The sequence below is a fragment of the Triticum aestivum genome, chromosome 3D, assembly GCF_018294505.1.
Source record: "Triticum aestivum cultivar Chinese Spring chromosome 3D, IWGSC CS RefSeq v2.1, whole genome shotgun sequence".
Classification (NCBI taxonomy): domain Eukaryota; kingdom Viridiplantae; phylum Streptophyta; class Magnoliopsida; order Poales; family Poaceae; genus Triticum; species Triticum aestivum.
This window is the reverse complement of record NC_057802.1, coordinates 562,073,602-562,090,185: the sequence shown is the minus strand read 5'-3', so window position 1 is coordinate 562,090,185 and position 16,584 is coordinate 562,073,602.

The window sequence follows — 16,584 nt, the reverse complement described above, 5'->3', positions numbered from 1 at the left end:
CACTAAATACGACTAGTAAGTAGTACAGTAGCAGTACTACTATACGTCGGTCAAATTATTCATCATGTCCACACATTGAATTGACGTGACAACACGCTGCGCGTGAGGTGACACAAGAATCCCGGCGGCGTGTTCGGGTATTCTAGACTTCAGATTTGGAGTACCAGTTATCTGTCGAAATCTTTCATCATTCACTTAAAACAGTCGATTGATCATACATTGAGTACCATATAACTGGAATTAACCCATGCAAGTCAAAGAAAAATTGGCCGGTGCTGCCGGCTGGCGTCAAGTTTGATCCCACGGATCAGGAGCTGATCGAGCACCTTGAGGCCAAAGTGAGTGCTGACAGCGCGAGATCTCACCTCGATTTGTTCATACCAACCATCGACAGCGAGCACGGCATATGCTACACCCATCCTGAGAAATTTTCAGGTAAGACATCGATCGGCCGTCTACTTGCACAAACATATTCCTTTGTTTATAGCTCTATTTTTCTTTTTAGACGTAGACCTGGTGAAGCAATTACAATTTCACAGTTAATAAAAAGTGAAACAAGTGACTGCAACATGCCAAAGATGTTATGAAAATGCCAACTACGTACACTAAAACGTGTATTCGACAATACTGCAGGTATCACACTGAGTGGCCTAAGCAAGCATTCTTTCCAGCGCAATTCCAGGGCATTCAAAAGGGGCACGTGGACGCGTCGCAAGATACAGTCGGAGTGCGGCATGCACGCGATGTGGCATAACACCGGCAATACCTTGCCGGTGATGGTCAACGGCCGGCAGACGGGCAGCAAAAAGGTTCTGGTGCTGCACACCAACAAGAACTTCGACCAGCAGAGGACCAACTGGGTGATGCACCAGTACCACCTCGGGGACCTGGAGGAAGAGAAGGAGCGGGAGTTGTTCCTCTGCAAGATTTTCTACCAGACGAACACTAGGGCCAGGAGTAAAAAGATTATAAGTTAGTTTGGTATTGGTACTTGTACTACCTTGTCGTCCGCAAGTTGGTATTGTTGTTAACGATCTTTTGGTATGAACTTGGCATTTGCTTCTAACCATCATGCCGAGGGTCAACGTGGATATAAAGCTGATTCATTTGTTTCGAAACGAATTTCCAGGCACCTGATTTTTATTTGATGGGTAGCATAAGCACCTGCCGTTCGAATTCCCAGTTCTCCAAATTTTTCGAAACAAGTGCATGCTCTTATTATCACGATGAAAAAACAATATCCCTGTTATCAGTCTGTACTTGCAGAATTCTCTCGTTTATTGAGCACGTATATTTTTTTTCAGGTCGAGCAAGTTTCAACTGGGATGTAGACTGCCCAGGCTTGGTTTTGTTTTTAACAGGCCCAGCCCATGACGACAATGGGGCACAAAGGTCCAGCAGGTATCTACTGGCCTCTGGCCCGTCAGCGTTAGTTATATTTTGTCTTACAACATCCGCAGGCACTTTTTTTACTGAATCAAACACACAACCCATTTCTATTTTCCTCTTGAAACGCATGTCCTACATCCGTTTTCTAATCTCTACCTATAGTTTTACTAGTTCATATACACGTATCATTATATTGAAAATACATAAAATTCACTTTTCATATTTACATCCTTATTTTTGTTGTTGTTTTCCCTCCCAGCGCTGATTTTTTTACCACTGGTTTTCCCTTAAACCAACTCAATTGTCCCACGTCTTATTTTCTTACAAAAACAAAATGATTTTCTTTGGCAAATCAATAAGTTCTTAAAAAAATGTTTATCATTTCGGGATTACAAAAGTTCGGACTCCACCGAAATATGTAAAATAAGGTTAAACTTTTTGACCGTGGTCCTGGGCAGAAAATGGGCTGTAATAAATTACTTAAGAATTAGCAAATGGGCTGCAAATTATTAAAAAATGGCAAATGGGCTCTATGTTGTCTGCCACAGATTTGGAGGCTGACTTGTGGGCCTACTAAGTTCATGCGTACACAAGGTTTATCAAAAAAGAAACTTAGTCAACAATCGACTCTACCAGCGTCAGACCGTTAGATGTCAATCTAACGGCAATCGTGCTTCTTCAGTCTCTGATCTTCCTGCCCCAGTCGCCCAAACCAGCGCCGTCGGAACCGCCTGCTGCCGGGCAGGCCTCATGGCCCCATCATAGACTCGCATCCCTGGCCTGTCTATCCCTCTACTCACCCACACCTCCTGTTATTTTCTGGCGACGGCAGCCGAACCAGTCAACCCTCGTACTCTCCACCGCGTGGGCAGCCACTGCTGTGTCTTCCCCGGCTCCGTGTCGTTCCCTTCGTAGGCCTCGCCATCGTCCACCGCCATGGTGCTCTCAGCGCGGCGTGGTCAACGTGGTCAACGAACGACATCCATCGGAAGTGGACTGTACGTGGAGAGGCTGACAGCTGGGTCCATGGCCGCACACAAGGAAATGCCTCCTTATTACGCGCAAATTAATGATTCCTCCACCTGACATCTGGGACCCGCCGGAAGGGCCTCTGTATTTCGCGAAAAAAACGTTCCCTCCGCTGACAGGTCGGACCCACCAACTATATCTTCGCACGTAAGGAAGTGCCTCCTTATTGCGCACAAAAAAATGAATACCCCCTGCCAGCTGGGACCCACCACAATAGGAGGCTGACTTGTGGGCCTACTAAGTTGACAGGGACGGAGGGCTTTGTCAACTTAGTCAATATGAACGATTCTAGCTCCAGTGACCGTACGATGTCCATCCAACGGCCTTAGTGCTTCTTCAACCTCTGGTCTTCTTGCTCCAGCCGCCCAAAGCAGCGCCGCTCGTGCCGCATGCTCCTGCATCCCGTGGCCGGCTGTGCTGCCGCGGAGGCCTCGCCGCCCCCTACTATTCCCACCGCTGGCCAGGCCCTGCGGCGACGGCAGCCTCACACCGCAGCCGAACCAGTGAACCCTCGTACTCCTCTCCGCGCGGGCTTCCACTGCCGCTTCTTCCCCGGCTCTGCGTCGTCCCCTTCCTAGGCCTCGCCGTCGTCCACCGCCCTGGTTCTCTCGGTGCAGCGTGGTCAACGTGGTCAAGGAACGGCTTCCATCGGATGTGGACTGTACGTGGAGAGGCTGACAGCTGGGTCCACGACGGCAGCAAGGAAGTGCCTCCTTATTATGCGGAAAATAATGATTCCTCCACCTGACAGCAGGGACCCACCAGATGGGCCATCGTATTTTGCGAAAAAAACGTTTCCCCCTGAGTGCTAGGACCCACCGGACGGGCCACCGTATTGCGCGAAAAAACGTTCCCCCCGCTGTCAGCTCGGACCCACCGGAAGTGCCTCCTTATTACGCACAAAAAAATGAATACTCCCCCTGCTGGTTGGGACCCACCTTGGTGGGAGGCTGACTTGTGGGCCTACTAAGTTGACGGGGACGGAGTGCTTTGTCAACTTACTCAATATGAACGATTCTAGCTCCAGTGACCGTACGATGTCCATCCAACGGCCGTAGTGCTTCTTCAACCTCTGGTCTTGTTGCTCCAGCCACCCAAAGCAGCGCCGGTCGTGCCGCATGCTCCTGTCTCCCGTGGCCGGCTGTGCTGCCGCGGAGGCCTCACCGCCCTCTACTATTCCCACCGCTGGCCAGGCCCTGCGGCGACGGCAGCCTCACACCGCAGCCGAACCAGTGAACCCTCGTACTCCTCTCCGCGCGGGCTTCCACTGCCGCGTCTTCCCCGGCTCCGCATCGTCCCCTTCCTAGGACTCATCGTCGTCCACCGCCCTAGTGCTCTCGGCGCGGAGTGGTCAACGTTGCTCAAGGAATGGCTTCCATCGGACGTGGACTGTACGTGGAGCGTCTGACAGCTGGGTCAACGGCCGCAGCAAGGAAGTGCCTCCTTATTACGCGCAAAATAATTATTCCTCCACCTGACAGCGGGGACCCACCGGACGGGCCATCGTATTTTGCGAAAAAAACATTTCCCCCTGACTGCTGGGACCCACCAGCTACATCTTCGCACGCAAGGAAGTGCGTCCGGGCAAAAAAAAGCGATTTGCCCCCCTGACTGTTGAGACCCACCAGCTACATCTTCGCGGGCAAGGAAGCGCCTGACAGCCGGGACCCACCTGGTCGAAGCGTACGTAGCATTGTCATTTTGGTCGCGAACGTGTACGTACATACTGGTCGATGTAGAGGCGCGCACGTGTCGTAGTAGAGGCGCGCACGTAGCATGTACACGTACGTACAGCGGCCAGTGTGCAAGAAAGAAAATACAGCCACGCACGTACATACGGGCAGGGTCTCGAACGCCTACTCGCGCATACGTACGGCCAGGGCTCGTGTACATGGCTGGGTCGGAACGGAGAAACAGCGTCGTCGTCGTGTTCATGGGGAGCCAACCGGCTGGGTCAGAACGGAATGCGGCGTCGTGTTCATCGAGAGGGCTTGGACGGAACAACAGATGGAAACGAGGCCTGGCGTACCACAGAACGGAGGAAACGGCATTGTGTTCGATCGGCCACGTTCGAAACGGGATCCTGTTCATCGGGAGGGGTCTGGCGTACCGCAAAACAGAGGAAACGGACCTCCTACAGTCGAAACGGGGGTCCTGTTGATCGGTAGGGGTGTGGCGTACCGCAAAACGGAGGAAACGGACTTGTGTTGGAGTGCTACGGTCGAACGGGGGTCCTGTTCATCGGGAGGGGTGTGGTGTACCGCAAAACAGGACTCCACGGGATACTGTTCATCTCCACCGTCGACCCCCTTCAGCCTCCACGGGCTACTGTTCATCCACCGTCGACCTCCTCCAGCCTCCACCTGTAACTGTTCATCCACGGGCTCCTGTTCATCCAGCCTCCACCGTGCGCTACTCCGCCGCCTACTGTTCAACCTGCCCTCTCCACGGGCTCCTGCTCAACCACCCCTCCACGGGCTACTGTCCATCCAGCCCTCCATCGTCTACTGTTCATCCTGCCCTCCACGGGGTGGTCCTGTTCATCCTGCCCTACACAGGGTCCTGTTCATCCAGCCCCAACCGGCTCGAACGATCGGAGTCCTGTTCATCTACCCCCACCGGGAACTGTTCATCCAAACCCCCCAGCAACGCTCACTATTCATCCAGAGGCAACGCCACGGGATCTTGTTCATCCACCCCCACTGGGAACTGTTCATCCACCCCCCCAGCAACGCTCACTGTTCATCTAGAGGCAGCATCGATCGGCTTCAGTTAGCAGCAGTAGTGAAGGAATCGCTCGATCAGGTTCAGTTAACGGCCATCGATCGATCGCTCGGGTTCAATAACGCGTAGCCTGCAGTGCAATCGCTCGGGTTCAGTTAGAGCCCAACGCCTCGCTCGGGTTCAGTTAGAGCCCAACGCCTCGCACACACGCGTGTACGTACGAGAGAAATGCGCATCGCTCGGCCCCTGACCACCCACCGTAACCGGGGACTCCCCGATATTTTCCGCGCCCTCGCTTCTACCACGGGTTTTTCCGTCATGGACGGCCCAAAGAATGTCATGCAGCTGCGTCTCCGGCCCGCCCAGGACGAAAAGTCCATTTTCTATCATGATTTTTTGTCATAGAAGTAGGACCCCACCACATCTATGATGATACCGTGTTTTGTCACAATTATTGTCTTAGAAGTGTCATAAGTATGACAGAAAAGATTTTTGTTCGGCCCAAAATGTCATGGATGTGTCTTTTTTGTAGTGCCACCGGGGTATTTTGTATTAATAATAATTTGTTCAAGGAAGTACCAGCTCTCCATCATGGTAGGAGTAAAAATCCTTCTAAAGGTCAACTTAATGGTGTTTTGGTCCTAGATCTTATCAAGAGTCTCACCATGTTGGTGGCAGATGACATAAAGGGGCCAAAATGGACAGATAATGGCGAGGTACCAAACCAAATATCCTCCCAAAACCTGATCTTTTTCCCATTTCCAACTACCCACCTATAGCCAAATTTTAGGGCCTTGGCAGCCCACATGACCACTTGCCAGAATCTGGAGGAGCGCTGAGCATTACAAGCAAAGATGTTGGGGGAATTATTAAGGTATTTGGTATCTACCAGGGATCTCCACAACTTTCCCTCATCTTTGATATATCTCTTAACCCAACTCCCCAGTAGGCAGAGGTTGACATCTCTAATGTTTGGCACTCCTAGTCCACCATGTTCTTTTTTCATTCAAACCAAGTGCCAGTTGGCAAGATGTAATTTCCTATTTCCTTCAAAATCCCTCCAAAGGCAGTGAGCCAACTGGCTGTTAATCAGGTCCAGAGCCCACCTAGGGAATTTAAAGAAGGATAGCAGGTAGACAGGCACACTAGCAAGGCAGGTCTTGATAAGGATTAGTCTGGATGAGTAGGACAGTAATTTCCCTCTCCAGCTAGCCATTTTCTTGAGGATCTTGTCAATGAGAGGTTGGATATCCTCTCTCCTCAACTTATCATAGTGCAAGGGGATCCCTAGGTATTTGATGGGGAAAGCACCCACAGTGCAGCCCATGATATTAGAGAAGGTTATAGTCTCCTCAGATGTAATACCTATTGGGATGATTTCACTCTTAGAGTAATTAATTCTCATCCCAGAGACTTGTTCAAAACAGGTTAAAACTTTCTTAAGATTCTCAACTTTTCTCTCATCCTTTTCCATAAAAAGAATGGTGTCATCTGCATACTGCAGACAGAATACACCACTGGGAACCATATCAGAACATAGACCTTTGATAAGATCATTGCTCACTGCTTTAATAAGCATTGTACTAAGAACATCTACCACTAAATTGAACAAAAGGGGGAAAATGGTGTCCCCTTGTCTAAGCCCTTTGCCAGTGGTAAAAAAATTACCCTCTACACCATTTAGTTTAACTCCTACAGATCCCAGATGTGTGATTTAGTCAATCCATTTCATCCATCTAGGACCAAAATTCCTTTTCTCAAGGATCTCCATGAGAAAATCTAGATTGACTTTATCAAAAGCCTTCTCATAATCTAATGTAAGTACCAAATCAAGGTTGTCTGATTGATAAGTGGAGTGCAGCATGATATGTCTCCAACGTATCTATAATTTTTGATTGCTCCATGCTATATTATCTTTTGTTTTGGACATTATTGGGCTTTATTATTCACTTTTATATTATTTTTGGGACTAACCTATTAACCGGAGGCCCAGCCCAGAATTGCTGTTTTTTGCCTATTTCAGAGTTTCGCAGAAAAAGAATATCAAACGGAGTCCAAACGGAATGAAACCTTCGGGAACGTGATTTTTGGAACGAACGTGATCCAGGAGACTTTGACCCTAAGTCAAGGAAGCTTCCAGGAAGCCACGAGGTAGAGGGCGCGCCCTGCACCCTCGTGGGCCCCACGTTGCTCCACCGACGTACTCCTTCCTCCTCTATATACCTACGTACCCCCAAACGATCAGATACGGAGCCAAAAACCTAATTCCACCGCCGCAACCTTCTGTACCCACGAGATCCCATCTTGGGGCCTCAATACAATGTGCTCCCCCTCTCTCGTGGAGATCTATTCGATGTAATCTTCTTTTGCGGTGTGTTGGTTGAGACCGATGAATTGTGGGTTTATGATCAAGTTTATCTATGAACAATATTTGAATCTTCTCTGAATTCTTTTATGTATGATTGGTTATCTTTGCAAGTCTCTTCGAATTATCAGTTTGGTTTGGCCTACTAGATTGATCTTTCTTGCAATGGGAGAAGTGCTTAGCTTTGGGTTCAATATTGCGGTGTCCTTTCCCAGTGACAGTAGGGGCAGCAAGGCACATATTGTATTGTTGCCATCGAGGATAACAAGATGGGCTTTTTTATCATATTGCATGAATTTATCCCTCTACATCATGTCATCTTGCTTAAGGTGTTACTCTGTTCTTATGAACTTAATACTCTAGATGCATGTTGGATAGCGGTCGATGTGTGGAGTAATAGTAGTAGATGCAGGCAGGAGTCGGTCTACTTGTCTTGGACGTGATGCCTATATACATGATCATACCTAGATATTCTCATAACTATGCTCAATTCTGTCAATTGCTCAACAGTAATTTGTTCACCCACCGTAAAATACTTATGCTCTTGAGAGAAGCCACTAGTGAAACCTATGGCCCCCGGGTTTATCTTCATCATATTAATCTTCCAACACTTAGTTATTTCCGTTGCTTTTTATTTTGCTTTTATTTTACTTTGCATCTTTATCATAAAAATACCAAAAATATTATCCTATCATATCTATCAGATCTCACTCTCGTAAGTGACCGTGTAGGGATTGGCAACCCCTTATCGCGTTGGTTACAAGGATTTATTTGTTTTGTGTAGGTGCGAGGGACTCGCGCGTAGCCTCCTACTGGATTGATACCTTGGTTCTCAAAAACTGAGGGAAATACTTACGCTACTTTGCCGCATCACCCTTTCCTCTTCAAGGGAAAACCAACGCAGTGCTCAAGAGGTGGCAAGAAGGATTTCTGGCGCCGTTGCCGGGGAGGTCTACGCAAAAGTCAACATACCAAGTACCCATCACAAACCCTTATGTCCCGCATTACATTATTTGCCATTTGCCTCTCGTTTTCCTCTCCCCCACTTCACCCTTGCCGTTTTTATTCGCCCTCTTTTTTTTTCGTTCGCCTCTTTTTTCGCTTGCTTTTTGTTTGCTCGTGTGTTGGATTGCTTGTTTGTCACGATGGCTCAAGATAATACCAAATTGTGTGACTTTACCAATACCAAAAATAATGATTTCCTTAGCACTCCGATTGCTCCTCTTACCGATACTGAATCTTGTGAAATCAATGCTGCTTTGTTGAATCTTGTCATGAAAGATCAATTCGCCGGCCTTCCTAGCAAAGATGCCGCTACTAATCTAAATAGCTTCGTTGATTTGTGTGATATACAAAAGAAGAAAGATGTTGATAATGATATTGTTAAATTGAAGCTATTTCCTTTTTCTCTTAGAGATCGTGCTAAAGCTTGGTTTTCGTCTTTGCCTAAAAATAGTATTGATTCTTGGAATAAGTGCAAAGATGCTTTTATCTCTAAGTATTTTCCTCCCGCTAAGATCATCTCTCTTAGAAACGATATTATGAATTTTAAGCAACTTGATCATGAACATGTTGCACAAGCCTGGGAGAGGATGAAATTAATGATACGTAATTGCCCTACTCATGGTTTGAATTTGTGGATGATTATACAAATTTTTTATGCCGGATTGAATTTTGCTTCTAGAAATCTTTTGGATTCGGCCGCGGGAGGCAATTTTATGGAAATCACTTTAGGATAAGCCACTAAACTCCTAGATAATATTATGGTTAATTATTCTCAATGGCACACTGAAAGATCTACTAATAAAAAAGTGCATGCGATAGAAGAAATTAATGTTTTGAGTGGAAAGATGGATGAACTTATGAAATTATTTGCTACTAAGAGTGTTTCTTCTGATCCTAATGATATGCCTTTGTCTACTTTTATTGATAATAATAATGAATATATGGATGTGAATTTTGTTGGTAGGAATAATTTTGGTAACAACGCGTATAGAGGAAACTTTAATCCTTGGCCTTATCCTAGTAATTCCTCTAATAATTATTGTAATTCCTACAACAATTCTTATGGAAATTTTAATAAGATGCCCTCTGAATTTGAGACTAGTGTTAAAGAGTTTATGAATTCGCAAAAGAATTTCAATGCTTTGCTTGAAGAGAAATTGCTTAAAGTTGATGAATTGGCTAGGAACGTTGATAGAATTTCTCTTGATGTTGATTCTTTAAAACTGAGATCTATTCCTCCTAAGCATGATATCAATGAGTCTCTCAAAGCCATGAGAATTTCCATTGATGAGTGCAAAGAAAGAACCGCTAGGATGCGTGCTAAGAAAGATTGCTTTATGAAAGCGTGTTCTTCAAATTTCTATGAAAATAAAGATGAAGATCTAAAAGTTATTGATGTGTCCCCTATTAAATCTTTGTTTTGCAATATGAATCTTGATAATGATGGGATTGAATATGATCCACCTTTACCTAGAAGGTGTTCCAAAAATTCGGAGTTTTTAGATCTTGATGCTAAAATTGATAAAAGTGGGATTGAAGAGAACAAAACCCTAGATATTAATAAACCCACTATTTTGGATTTCAAGGAATTTAATTATGATAATTGCTCTTTGATAGATTGTATTTCCTTGTTGCAATCCGTGCTAAATTCTCCTCATGCTTATAGTCAAAATAAAGCTTTTACCAAACATATCGTTGATGCCTTGATGCAATCTTATGAAGAAAAACTTGAGTTGGAAGTTTCTATCCCTAGAAAACTTTATGATGAGTGGGAACCTACTATTAAAATTAAAATTAAAGATCATGAATGCTATGCTTTGTGTGATTTGGGTGCTAGTGTTTCCACGATTCCAAAAACTTTGTGCGATTTGCCAGGTTTCCGTGATTTTGATGATTGCTCTTTAAACTTGCACCTTGCGGATTCCACTATTAAGAAACCTATGGGAAGAATTAATGATGTTATTATTGTTGCAAATACGAACTATGTGCCCGTAGATTTTATCGTTCTTGACCTAGATTGCAATCCTTCATGTCCTATAATTCTTGGTAGACCTTTCCTTAGAACGATTGGTGCAATTATTGATATGAAGGAAGGGAATATTAGATTCCAATTTCCATTAAAGAAAGGCATGGAACACTTCCCTAGGAAGAAAATAAAGTTACCATATGAATCTATCATGAGAGCCACATATGGATTGCCTACCAAAGATGGCAATACCTAGATCTATCCTTGGTTTTATGCCTAGCTAGGGGCGTTAAACGATAGCGCTTGTTGGGAGGCAACCCAATTTTATTTTTAGTTTTTTTTTTGCTTTTTGCTTCTGTTTAGGAATAAATATTTGATCTATCCTCTGGTTAGATGTGTTTTTATGTTTTAATTAGTGTTTTTTCCAAGTTAAACCTATAGGATCTTCTTCGATGATAGTTATTTGATCTTGCAGAAATTTCCAGAAACTTTCTGTTCACGAAAATAATTGTTAAAAATCACCAGAACGTGATAAATATTGATTCCAATTGCTGATGATCAATAAACAAATTGCCTAGGTCTTCCTATTTTGGCTGATTTTTCGGAGTTCCAGAAGTTTGCGTTAGTTACAGATTACTACAGACTGTTCTGTTTTTGACAGATTCTGTTTTTCGTGTGTTGTTCGCTTATTTTGATGAATCTATGGCTAGTAAAAGAGTTTATAAAACATAGAGAAGTTGGAATACAGTAATTTTAACACCAATATAAATAAATAATGAGTTCATTGCAGTACCTTGAAGTGGTCTTTTGTTTTCTTTCGCTAACGGAGCTCACGAGATTTTCTGCTGACTTTTGTGTTGTGAAGTTTTCAAGTTTTGGGTGAAAGATTTGATGGATTATGGAACAAGGAGTGGCAAGAGCCTAAGCTTGGGGATGCCCATGGCACCCCCAAGATAATCTAAGGACACCAAAAAGCCAAAGCTTGGGGATGCCCCGGAAGCCATCCCCTCTTTCATCTACTTCCATCGGTAACTTTACTTGGAGCTATATTTTTATTCACCACATGATATGTGTTTTGCTTGGAGCGTCTTATATGATTTGAGTCTTTGCTTTTTAGTTTACCACAATCATCCTTGTTGTACACACCTTTTGAGATAGACACACATGATTTGGAAATTATTAGAATACTCTATGTGCTTCACTTATATCTTTTGAGTTATATAGTTTTTGCTCTAGTGCTTCACTTATATCTTTTAGAGCACGGTGGTGGATTTGTTTTATAGAAACTATTGATCTCTCATGCTTCACTTAGATTATTTTGAGAGTTTTAAATAGCATGGTAATTTGCTTGAATAATCCTAATATGCTTGGTATTCAAGATTAGTAAAAACTTTCTTATGAGTGTGTTGAATACTAAGAGAAGTTTGATGCTTGATGATTGTTTTGAGACATGGAGGTAGTGATATCAAAGTTGTGCTAGTTGAGTAGTTGTGAATTTGAGAAATACTTGTGTTGAAGTTTGCAAGTCCCGTAGCATGCACGTATGGTAAACGTTATGTAACAAATTTGAAACATGAGGTGTTCTTTGATTGTCCTCCTTATGAGTGGCGGTCGGGGACGAGCGATGGTCTTTTCCTACCAATCTATCCCCCTAGGAGCATGCGCGTAGTGCTTGGTTTTTGATCACTTGTAGATTTTTGCAATAAGTATGTGAGTTCTTTATGACTAATGTTGAGTCCATGGATTATACGCACTCTCACCTTTCCATCATTGCTAGCCTCTTCGGTACCGTGCATTGCCCTTTCTCACATTGAGAGTTGGTGAAAACTTCGCCGGTGCATCCAAACCCCGTGATATGATACGCTCTTTCACACATAAACCTTCTTATATCTTCCTCAAAACAGCCACCATACCTACCTATTATGGCATTTCCATAGCCATTCCGAGATATATTGCCATGCAACTTTCCACCGTTCCGTTTATCATGACACGTTCATCATTGTCATATTGCTTTGCATGATCATGTAGTTGACATAGTATTTGTGGCAAAGCCATCGTTCATAATTCTTTCATACATGTCACTCTTGGTTCATTGCATATCCCGGTACACCGCCGGAGGCATTCATATAGAGTCATACCTTGTTCTAGTATCGAGTTGTAATCATTGAGTTGTAAATAAATAGAAGTGTGATGATCATCATTTAATAGAGCATTGTCCCAAAAAAAGGCCAAATAAAAAAAAGAAGGCCCAAAAAAATAATAAAAAGGGACAATGCTACTATCCTTTTTTTCACACTTGTGCTTCAAAGTAGCACCATAATCTTCATGATAGAGAGTCTCTTGTTTTGTCACTTTCATATACTAGTGGGAATTTTTCATTATAGAACTTGGCTTGTATATTCCAACGATGGGCCTCCTCAAGTGCCCTAGGTCTTCGTGAGCAAGCAAGTTGGATGCACACCCACTTAGTTTCTTTTGTTGAGCTTTCATACATTTATAGCTCTAGTGCATCTGTTGCATGGCAATCCCTACTCCTTGCATTAACATCAATCGATGGGCATCTCCATAGCTCATTGATTAGCCTCGTTGATGTGAGACTTTCTCCTTTTTTGTCTTCTCCACATAACCCCCATCATTATACTCTATTCCACCCATAGTGCTATATCCATGGCTCACGCTCATGTATTGCGTGAAGGTTTATAAAGTTTGAGATTACTAAAGTATGAAACAATTGCTTGGCTTGTCATCGGGGTTGTGCATGATGAGAGCATTCTTGTGTGACAAAAATGGAGCATGACTAAGCTATATGATTTTGTAGGGATGAACTTTCTTTGGCCATGTTATTTTGAGAAGACATAATTGCTTAGTTAGTATGCCTGAAGTATTATTATTTCTATGTCAATAATGAACTTTTATCTTGAATCTTTCGATCTGAATATTCATACCACAATTAAGAAGAACTACATTGAAATTACGCCTAGTAGCATTCCACATCAAAAATTCTGTTTTTATCATTTACCTACTCGAGGACGAGCAGGAATTAAGCTTGGGGATGCTTGATACGTCTCCAACGTATCTATAATTTTTGATTGCTCCATGCTATATTATCTTCTGTTTTGGACATTATTGGGCTTTATTATTCACTTTTATATTATTTTTGGGACTAACCTATTAACCGGAGGCCCAGCCCAGAATTGCTGTTTTTTGCCTATTTTAGAGTTTTGCGGAAAAAGAATATCAAACGGAGTCCAAACGGAATGAAACCTTTGGGAACGTGATTTTTGGAACTAACATGATACAGGAGACTTGGACCCTAAGTCAAGGAAGCTTCCAGGATGCCACGAGGTAGGGGGCGCGCCTAGCCCCCTGGGCGCGCCCTCCACCCTCGTGGGCCCCATGTTGCTCCACCGACATACTCCTTCCTCCTATATATACCTACGTACCCCCAAACGATCAGATACGGAGCCAAAAACCTAATTCCACCGCCGCAACCTTCTGTACCCACGAGATCCCATCTTGGGGCCTGTTCCGGAGCTCCGCCGGAAGGGGCATCGATCACGGAGGGCTTCTACATCAACACCATAGCCCCTCCGATGAAGTGTGAGTAGTTTACCTCAGACCTTCGGGTCCATAGTTATTAGCTAGATGGCTTCTTCTCTCTTTTTGGATCTCAATACAATGTTCTCCCCCTCTCTCGTGGAGATCTATTCGATGTAATCTTCTTTTGCGGTGTGTTTGTTGAGACCGATGAATTGTGGGTTTATGATCAAGTTTATCTATGAACAATATTTGAATCTTCTCTGAATTCTTTTATGTATGATTGGTTATCTTTGCAAGTCTCTTCGAATTATCAGTTTGGTTTGGCCTACTAGATTGATCTTTCTTGCAATGGGAGAAGTGCTTAGCTATGGGTTCAATCTTGTGGTGTCCTTTCCCAGTGACAGTAGGGGCAGCAAGGCACGTATTGTATTGTTGCCATCGAGGATAACAAGATGGGTTTTTTATCATATTGCATGAATTTATCCCTCTACATCATGTCATCTTGCTTAAGGCGTTACTCTGTTCTTATGAACTTAATACTCTAGATGCATGCTGGATAGCGGTCGATGTGTGGAGTAATAGTAGTAGATGCAGGCAGGAGTCGGTCTACTTGTCTTGGATGTGATGCCTATATACATGATCATACCTAGATATTCTCATAACTATGCTCAATTCTGTCAATTGCTCAACAGTAATTTGTTCACCCACTGTAAAATACTTATGCTCTTGAGAGAAGCCACTAGTGAAACCTATGGCCCCCGGGTCTATCTTCCTCATATTAATCTTCCAACACTTAGTTATTTTCGTTGCTTTTTATTTTGCTTTTATTTTACTTTGCATCTTTATCATAAAAATACCAAAAATATTATCCTATCATATCTATCAGATCTCACTCTCGTAAGTGACCGTGTAGGGATTGACAACCCCTTATCGCGTTGGTTGCGAGGATTTATTTGTTTTGTGTAGGTGCGAGGGACTCGCGCGTAGCCTCCTACTGGATTGATACCTTGATTCTCAAAACCTGAGGGAAATACTTACGCTACTTTGCTGCATCACCCTTTCCTCTTCAAGGGAAAACCAACGCAGTGCTCAAGAGGTAGCACAGCACCTCATGTGCTGTTACCACACTTTCTAGGATAACCTACCTTTTAATGAAGGCAGATTGGTTACTGGAAGTAAGCAAATTCATAAGAACAACTAATCTATTTGTGAGTACCTTAGTAAAGAGCTTAAAAATACAGTTTAGTAGGCTAATAGGTCTAAATTTATTCATGTTTGTGGCCTCTTTTTCTTTAGGAATAAGAGTGGGAATAGCAAAGTTAAGCCTATAGATATCCAAGTCCCCATTATAAAAGTCTGTGAACATGGCCATGATATATTTTTTAATAGTGTCCCAGAATTGTTGAAGGAAAAGGAAAGAGAGTCCATCTGGGCCAGGGGCTCCATCAGAGTATGACCCAAATAAAGCTTATTTCACTTCCTCTTCAGAAAAAGGCTTCTGCAATTCTATGTTATCTAAGTCTTTGACTTTTTCATTTTCAGAGAAGAATTGATCACTAAGACAGAAACCTTTTCTATCTTCCTTCTGGAAGAGGTTTTTGTAGTAGGATGTGGCTATGGCTAACATGTCATCTATTTCTGAAGTAGTCCCAGATGGGCCCTCTAGAGCATGAATCAATGTTTTCCTCCTTCTCTGATTAGCAACATCCATAAAATATTTAGTATTCCTGTCACCTTCTAATATATCCCTGTCCCTGGATCTCTGTCTGGACTCTGTTTCCTCTTTGAGCCAAATGGCTTGGAGCTCAAAGATGATGCATTTCATCCTATCTGAGTCTTGCTCAGAGAGGGATGCATTTTCAGAACTGACACCTAGTCTATCATATTCCTCTGTCAGGGATTGCTTAAGCTTCCTAAGCTTAGCCTCTACATTTCTACTCCAGCCTCTACTAAACTTTCTAAATCTCCTAGTCTTTTTAAAATCGTAGGTTTTTCGCTAGAGGATACCTATTTACATAAAATTAAATTTGAATAGACTCGAGAATGGATTGACCACCTTTTTTTGAGAATGCATTGACCACTTATTTAAGAGGAAGTCGTTCGAACTGAAAAGAAGCAATTAAATGGGCCCAAGGGATTCCTGCTTGCTTCCGACATTTGGCCCAGCATCTCGCTAGCGACAGACAGACATGCCCAAACCTGGGAGCAACTAGTTAACGAGCGCTCCTTCGGGAGCCTCGCAACGATCAGAGAATTTGCGCGCTCTCAGCCATTCGCCACGTGTCGCGCTCTGGACGCTCCCTCCAGATTTTTTTTTTCGCATGCGTTTTCGGCCTTTTAAACGGTTTTTCCCGGTTTTTTCGATGTTTTGGTTTTTCCCCGGTCTTCCTTAGTGTTTCGACCAAAAAAAAATTTTGGAAAAAAAATTTTTTGCACGAAAAAACGCGTTTACTTTTTTTTCCTTTCGTGAAAAGTCACTTTTTTCGCGAGAGGCACGGTTGTGCTTTAGCGAGAGTCACGGCCGTGCCTTTCGGAAACGAAAAAAAAACGCGTTTTCTATTTTTTT